Here is an 8801-nt window from a genome sequence, read left to right on the forward strand (position 1 = left end):
GCTGCTGACAAGATGGCCATTGGCAGAAAGAAATAACCATTTAATGTAAGACAGAGGAAGCTGGGATTTCACTTGTGGATAGAAAGACATATTATAGATGGGAAATAATTTCTATTTGCCAATTTATTATTTGGATTCTATTACTTCGAGACTTTTGCACTGATAAACAATAGCAATAAGAAAAGTCTCGGCATTTTGAATTTTACTGGAGGGCTTATGTTATGGCTTTCTTAGTTTGCAAGAATGTGTCTTAGCCTCTCATCACAAGGTAAGTCTCAGACTTTGCCTAATTTATGGAAAGGCAAAAATATCACTGGTTAGAATGAGCAAGCTTTTTAGAGGAGAACACAATAAATCCAGAAAACTCCGTATTTTTCAACTGACAGTACTAAGTCATTTGAGAAAAAAATGGCTGTTCCCATCTGGTCAGCATCTGCTAGGCTCCATGTCACTATAGAACGTGTAAGATTTTTTTTCCTCTAGTTTTTACTAACTTATCCCAAATTTAATTTCAAAAATTAAGAGAGATGAGAGAGAAAGAGAATCTTTGTATACCTGCCCTGTGTGCATGTGTGTGTGTATACACTTGGTATAAATACCTGCCCTGGGACATACCTGTACTAATATTTCTTGTATAAGATGTAGCTCAAATACTTGGCCAATTGTGCATGCTGATCCCAAACTTCTTTACTTCAGTTCTCAGGGACATGGTCCTTTAATGAGAACTACTATAATGACTGCTAGAAGACCCCATTGCAGCCTTTCAGTACTAAAGGGGACTTAAAAAAAAAAAAAAAAAAAAAAAAGATGGAGAGTGACTCTTTGCTTAATCAGATAATGACAGGACAAGGAGGAATGGTTTTAAGCTAAAAGAGGGTAGATTTAGATTAGAGATTAGGAGGAACTTCTTCATTCAGAGGGTGGTGAGGCACTGGAACGGGTTGCCCAGAGAGGTTGTGGATGCCCTTGAGGTGTTCAAGACCAGGTTAGGTGAGGCCCTGAGCAACCTTATCTAGTGGGTGGCATCCCTGCCTATGGCAGGAGGGTGGAACTAGATGATCTTTGAGTTTCCTTCCAACCTAAGCCATTCTATGGTTCTCTTCTGTGATATTTTATATCCTTTACTTATTAGTAGCTGATTGTGTTGGTCAAAGTTTGTGCAAAATTCAGGACAATCTCTTTGGTCAAGAAAACTTTCTAAACTGGCGAGACAAACAAGCAATGATACAGAAAAGGCAAATTGGCATAGCCAAGCTCAGGAGCAGCATTAACTCAGCCTGTCCCTGTCTCCGAGGTCAGTATTCTGTCCCCCTGCCTATGATATCTGCTTGCAGTGAGGTGCAAGTAAGTGGCCATATTGCAAACCACAGTTACTGATCTCACATCTCTTACAACAATCACAAGGTTTTTTTGTAATTTACTTGATTCTCTTCACATAAAAGGCAATCTCAAGTAATGAAAAATGTCAATTTTGCCAGTTAGCATCATCCGATTTTCATACTTGTTAAACATCTGCCTTAATTTCTGTTACTGTAAATACTGTAAAATTTTCCCTTTGAAGTACAGGTGAAAGGAATTCATGTGAAATATATGCCTGCAGAGGTAGCATATTTATTGGAATCAGTGGGTTCCTGACATGGCAAAGCAGTAAATGCTTTGTTTATATGAAATGCATTTTCATCCAAAATGTCTTATTATCCTGTTTATTGGTTCACTTTCACCTGTTTTATAATATTGTTGTTCCACTTTCTCCAGGGAATCACTGTTGATTTGAAGCAGTATTAGATAAAGACAAGGCCATACCATACTTCAGAATGACTTCAAGTTTCCTTTATTTTGAGAAAGGTTGATTTAACATTAGATCAAGCATCTCTTGAGATCTTTTCATAAAATTGAAGTTCTACTGAAATATCATGTTTTGAGATAATCACATGCCTTAGAAGTCACAGATTATGTGTATCATGTAAGATATTAAACCTGTCAAATTGTTGTTTTTAATATGTCTTTTAGTTAAGACCATATCTTGACATGAATTATTCCTAGCATAGTCTCTCACACACTGGTTCAGCAAGCAATCATCCACTACATCCATCATTTCTGTTGCTGTCTCACCATATGTCTCAGAGGGGGTGGAGGGGGGAAGCTTCCAGTTAATCATTTTTTTGCATTTGGTATGCAAATCACTTAAAATTGAATGATGTGGCAATTGCAAACAGAATTGTCCTAAGACTGAAGTTTTAGCACTGAGTTGCTTGATAGGTTTGTTGTTTTTTTTGTTGTTGTTGTGTTTTTATCTTGCGTTTTGACAAAATTTTACAGCTACAAAAAATTCTCATGATGATCTCTAGCCTATTTCCTCCTCAGAGATATGTTTGCAAAAAATTGGGTTTATATTATCTTAGCAAGAGGCGTCTGCTTGTAATATTTCAAACATTCATCTGCCCTTGGCAGCTATGACATTCATCTGACAAAAAAAAAAAAAAGTGCCAGTCAATGCTCCTTTAAGTAAATTTGTTAGCAAAGCATAATGGGTGATGTGCTCACTGAGGCTACATTGGCAACTGCATCCTTGAAGGCCTTGTGACTCCTACAGGCAATGGGTGACACAGGGCAGCCAGACTCAGGACAGGACATTTGAACAATAAAGCTTTTGCTTTTAAGAACAATATGTTTTCATCAGCCATGAATTAATCCACAGAACAGTGGCACTGCGTAGGTTGCTCTTGGCTCTCTGAAGATGCATATAATGAAATAAACAATGGCTTGTTAAGTTTCAGATTTGTTTTGTAACCTCATGGAAAGCTCTGTGTACTGTTTCTCAGTATTGGGAATTGTCCAGCTGTAAATGCACATTTACACCAAGCCAAGGACTTTTCAGCTTCTCGCTCTGTCCTGCCAGCGGGCAGGCTAGGGGTGCAGCAAGAGCTGGGAGGGGACAGACCCAGGACAGCTGACCCAAACTGGCCAAAGGGGTATTCCATACCATCTGACGTCATGCTAAACAATATATAGGGGTGGCTGGCCGGGGTGGGGGGCCGGCTGCTCGGGGATAGGCTGGGCATCGGTCAGCAGGTGGTGAGCGATTGCATTGTGCATCACTTGTTTCTTACACATTATTATTATTATTATTATTATTATTATTATTATTATTATTATTATTTTCCTGTCTTAATAAACTGTCTTTATCTCAACTCACAGGCTTCACTTTCCCGTTTCTCTCCCCCATCCCAGAGAGGGAGGGGGGAGGGTGAGCGAACGGCTGTGTGGTGTTTAGCTGCTGGCCGGGTTAAACCACAACAGTCCTTTTTGGTGCATTAGTAAAGTACAGAAGGCTCAAATTTAGGAAATGGAGCAGAGGCTGAATAAAATATTTACAAAGACCCAGGAAGGCACTGAGACCTGTATTTCTCAGATATATATGCAAGGATGCCTGCGCAGAACAGGAGAAGACAGAGGTGGAAGAAAGGACAATTATCATCTTTCTGATTTTTTTCTGAGGTCTGTGCTGTGTGTAGACTACCACGTAATCTCTCAGAGTGCCTATACTTTCTCTGTGGACTGTAGCAGAGATCCATGGAAGCTATCACCACCAACAACAACTGGTTTTGATTTAATACTCTCTCCACAATTAAGACATTTTATAAGCAGCTCTTTGTTTTCTGGGATCATCAGGTCAACTTGTAGCTTAGCTCATGAAACAAATACAGCAGCTTACTGAGCATGTTTTCATCTTTCCATTCAGTCAGAAAAGCTTCATACTTCTGATAAGGGATCCTCCTACATGGAGCACTGACAGACAATCCAATTAAACAAAAAGGGGAAAGAAAGAACATAGGGTCAGATATTTTTATTATTACTATTTCATTTAGTGCTTTATGCATATAGAAGCTTGTAGATACATGTTGGAGCAGGAAGGGTACACAGATTTCCGTCTGTCAGGTGACTGCAAACTGCTGGATGATGCAGTCATACCTCCTCTTGGTCCCTCTTTGATCTTGAATTTTGAAGGTTTTCTGCATGGTGGAACAGCTTCAGTCAGAGAGACAGATGCTCTCTGCCCCCTCACACGCCACTCCGTCTCCTGTAGCCAGCATCCTAGTGGCTGGGCCTCTCATCTCAGGGAGAGGTGAGGTCTGGGTTTGAGTATCTCCAGCAGGGTAGGAGGCTGGATGGAGTCTCTAAGATTCTTCACAAGTAATCCAGCTTTCACTGTAAAAGAGCATAACATATAATATCAGGCAGTTGTGGAGAAATAAAAACAACTTCAAAATAAACTTAGAAAGTAAACTAAGAAAGTAACTTCAAAATTACAGTTTTTAGTATACGCACTTCAATTTTGTCTATTTTAATCACTTTTTTTTTTTTTTTTTTTAATTATGATATCCTCAAACAGTGTCCTGGAAAGCAGCCCTCTTAATTCTCAAGAAGAAGAGTTACAAATGCTACATTCCCTGCTAGTGACAGAGAAGTGGTTGTTTCTCAAGCTGCTTGGATATTACAGAATATTTCTCTGCTGAGCATTTCTGCTATTCAGAAACAGGAGGTCTTGCAGGTTAGTGCCCATGAAGGCAATTCTATCCAGCATGAAGCTGTTCTTTGGAACTAAGCTACACCACTGTGCCCAGAAATGACTCAGATGTTTCTTCCTTATACCAATACTTTGAAGCTGGGCCTGAATAGTCCTGGGTCACAATACGGAGCTTCAAAACCCTGCATCTTCATTTAAATACCACCACGTTTCACATAAGGAATATGTGGCTCTTGAACAGGCAATTGATTCCCTCCACAGATACCTGCTTGAGTCTTCCCCATTTGCTGAGCCACTCTTCGTTCACTGCAGCTCGAAAACCACCGACCAAAACCTCTGTGGCTCATGTTGGTATCTGGGTCTCAACATCTTTGCCTTTCAGGTGTGGAACAGGGATATGCAGACCAGCTGAGGTGTGGCATTTTTCTCCTATGTCATCCCTATGCTATACCCAGGAGGAAGAGTACAGTCTTTGTCCCAGACGAGTTGAAAAATAATTATTTACTCCTCTGAAATATGGCTCTATTTTTATTTACTATTAAATTAGGAACTGAGGGTGTGACTCAAAATTTGCTCCATTCCTTGAAAAAGAAATAATGAAACAGATGTGGATGGAAAAGGTCTTTGGCCAGGAACCTCACCTGAGGAAAGCCAGTTGAGGACTCCATTTCGCACCATTCTTAAGAGGAAAGGACACTTCTTCTTTAGCTGAAAAAGTAATGATCACTCTCTGAAAATCATATATTTTATTTTCCCTGGGTAAGTCACAGACATTTTACAATGGCAATAAAGTTTTAATTTAAAGCATCAAGGATACAATCTTTCAAGAGGTAATACTTGGTTTAGTCTCTGGCAGCTCTTTGGTCCAATTCTCTTGTCTTCACTTTTCATGGTCCATTAATGAAGAGATGAAATGCAGAAGAGAAATTTGATCCATTAAATCCATACCATTAGTTCTTTTGTCCTCTTTATCAATTGTACCCAGACCCAGGTAGTGGCTGGAATTTTCCAAAACCGCCTATTGCTTGTACCATGTTTCTTTCCTGTTTGGGCAGTTGCCATTTTAGTCTGTCTAACTTTTGACTACAAGATTGGAATGGAGAGGAAACTTGATATGAATACTAATATTTTATTGACTCATTTTATTTCTTAAAAAAAAAAAAAAAAGCTATGACTTTACATAACTCTTGATCTGGAATGTATTGTTTTGTTGCCTAAAGAAACATTAATCATGAATTCAAGAAAGACAGGAACAGAAATAACAGAAATAACAAAGATGAAACTGGAACAAAAAATGCATAAAACATTGGAAAGATGTAAATAAATTTGCCAAACATGCCTGTTATATCTGAAGAATATCAATGATTTTATAGAAATAATTGCTTACATGCTAAAGCAAAATGTTTCTGATCATGACTGTTGTGCTCTGTTTTGATAGCCCAAGATATTCCAGTGTCTGAAGCATCTGAAGCATTGAAGTCATTTTCCTTTCAAAGTAAAAAGAAATATCAGATACAGAAATAGAACTAACAATAACAGCTTTTTTGATAAAAGGAAAAAAAATAAAAAGGAAAAAAGGAAGAAAGAAAAAGAACAAGTACAAGTTTGAGTAGCTTATTTTAAGGAAAGATAATGAAACCAGATTTTCTTTTATTCTGAAAAAAAAATGCTATGAACATTTTTAGCATAAATAGATATTCATTTAAAGATCTCTTTACTTGACAAGCTATTTTCTTTGAAACATGAACCCAGAAGATTCTCAAACATTTCAGTATCTGAGATCCTAAATGGCAATAACTTTTGCTTGGTGGCAATATCTCTGTGATAGCAATTTTGTTATTTATAATACTGTGTGAGTTTCTAAATGCTTATCACCTTAGAATGAAAGTTATTTAACAATATTATGAACAGGCAAAAATTATTTTCCAGCTACAACAGGTGAAACTAAAACAGAAATGGTCATGCCAAAGCTCTATTTTGGATGCTCAATTTGAATTCTTCCAAGCTAAGCACAGAAAAGACAGAAGCATCTGAAATTAATGGGCCTGTGTTAAAAGCTTAATTAAGGACACTCTGAGGAGAAAACTACAAAAACATAGATGAATTCACTTGGTGCAGCACCATTGCCCATTTGAGGCTGCCTCCCTCCTCTCACCATGGAGCACTGGGAGGGTCAGCCACGAGTAGCACTCATCCTTCTTCACTGCAGCTGCTACAAGGCTGATAGAAATGTTTCCATCCATATAAAATCTGGCCACTTGAGCATTTTCCCTCTCAGCACATGGAGGTATCACTCCAAGGTTGTAAATGGGGGACATGCTTCTTCTGCCCTTCTGGGACAGAAGGTGCTGGGTGTAGGGCTGGGAGAAGCAGGACAGCACACCTTGCAGGCTTGTGGCATCCGGCCACAGTGGCATCCCCCTATGCAAGAGCCACTATGGATGTGTGCAGGCCAAGAAAGGGAAGGGATGTGAGAACAGCAGCTGGCTGCTCTTCTGTGTTTAAAAAGGGGAAGGAGCTTCAGCACCCTGTGGTCATGTCAGCCTGAGAGGAGGGGCTTGTCACTTAAATCTAGGGGGTCTGGCACTGTTACCCAGCATGGAGTTCAGAAAATGTACACCAGACAAAATATGTTTCCAATGTTAAGGAAAAGAAAGAGAAAAGGATTACAAGAGCAGTGGAAATACTATACAAATGATTTATCTATTCTCTACCTGTCTCGCTTGTAGAGGATTTGGATGGATTTTAGCTACAGGGAGTCAACTATTCTGACTGTGTATACAGTAACGACTGCACAAATAAGCATAGTCTCCATTCAGATAATACAATCAACCTCTTATTTCCTTATATTACTCAGCAGCACCAGAGGTGCATGTTGTCTCAGTTTGCTGCACTGCCTACCTGTTCCTATGCTTCATCCAACACTCTTCCTCTGTAGGAAAATGAGCCCACAGTCGTCTTCGGCATATGGATTTTCTCCTTCTTAGGGGCTGCTAACATCTCATCAGTCAAGGCAGGATGCCAACGAAAAAGCAATATATATTTTTTTTTCTGAAGCCAAGGGTAAAAAAAAAGACCAGCAGCAGTGAAACTTAAATTATGCATTTTACTCAGTTTATTAACTGCTAAATTTCATTGTAAAGAAGCTTCTAGAGTGTATCACTGTTTCTCTGTCTTTTCTTTCCACTCCACAGAGAAAGGAGTAACTTGCATCCTATCTAGTATGGTACTAACCTGTAGAAAAACACAAAGAGTACATTTAACAGAAAGGAGAAAAAAAGTACAAAATAAACATATAATTATTTTCTTTGTCTCTCAGAATACATACAAACACACATACAAACACATACTCAGAGTTTTCAATGCTGATTTACTAAAACAAATCTTCAGACCCCCAGCAAGAAACAGCCAGTCACTTATTAGTAAGGATCCCAATGGATATTGCAGTCTGACTACTTGTGCTTTTGAGATGTAAATATCAAAATCGTTTTTTGAAGAAGTAAAATGTAAAAGCAGTTAAAGTTCAGGATTCCATTTTTTCCTCTTCTTTTGATAAATGCATTTACATTTTAATTTTCAGTGTTTTCAATTTTCATCACTGAAAGGCTGTATTTCTGGATAAAAAGCACAATAATAAAATGTTCTCCAGTCCATAATTTTCTTGTAATTCACAGAAATGATCTGAGGGCATACAGCTCACGACAATATGTATTATAGTGTTCAGAGCAGAGAACTCAATTGTTAGGGCTGCAATTTCAAACATATGTATATTAATGAACTGGTTTTGGCTTCATTAGAAATTCCTATAGAGTTTTTTGCTGACATAGAATCATCTCTGCTATAATCTTACAAATCTGCAAAGATTGTCAGAACTGTGCATGTTATTTCATTTATTCGATCAATATATGTGTGTCAATGCCAATTACCCTGCAGAAATCCATATAATAGTCGTATTTTTTTAGGCCCATATGGCATCATAGATTATGAAAGGAACAGAACAATGCAACATGCCACGTCTTACATTATATGGCTTTATTTATATGAGGAACATGCTATAAATCCTTTTCTGCTTTTGTTGAAATCAGTTCTCTTCCTGTGCTTGAAATGATAAAGCAGAATTGTCTAATGTTAAAAAAAAAAAAAAATCTGAACAAACACTGGAAACATTATTGGTCTTTACCCATAACATGGGATAGATTTTACCTGCGCGCTTTAATCACTCTGGCTACTAGAAGGAAAATGAAGAAAAAATTATTGCAACTTGCCAAACTGA

General features: G+C 38.2%; 1 long non-coding RNA gene across 1 annotated transcript; it reads right to left on the minus strand.

Moving 5' to 3' along the window:
* Positions 1-1896: 1896 nt before the first annotated feature.
* On the minus strand, positions 1897-7839 carry LOC308193695. The gene is made up of 4 exons (XR_013949857.1): positions 7430-7839; positions 5916-6015; positions 5170-5236; positions 1897-4209 (listed from the first exon to the last, which is right to left on the minus strand). It is a non-coding gene; the product is annotated as an uncharacterized lncRNA (long non-coding RNA).
* Between the last annotated feature and the right edge of the window lie 962 nt (positions 7840-8801).

This window comes from Anser brachyrhynchus (genome assembly GCF_964034855.1).
Source record: "Anser brachyrhynchus genome assembly, chromosome: 4".
NCBI lineage: Eukaryota > Metazoa > Chordata > Aves > Anseriformes > Anatidae > Anser > Anser brachyrhynchus.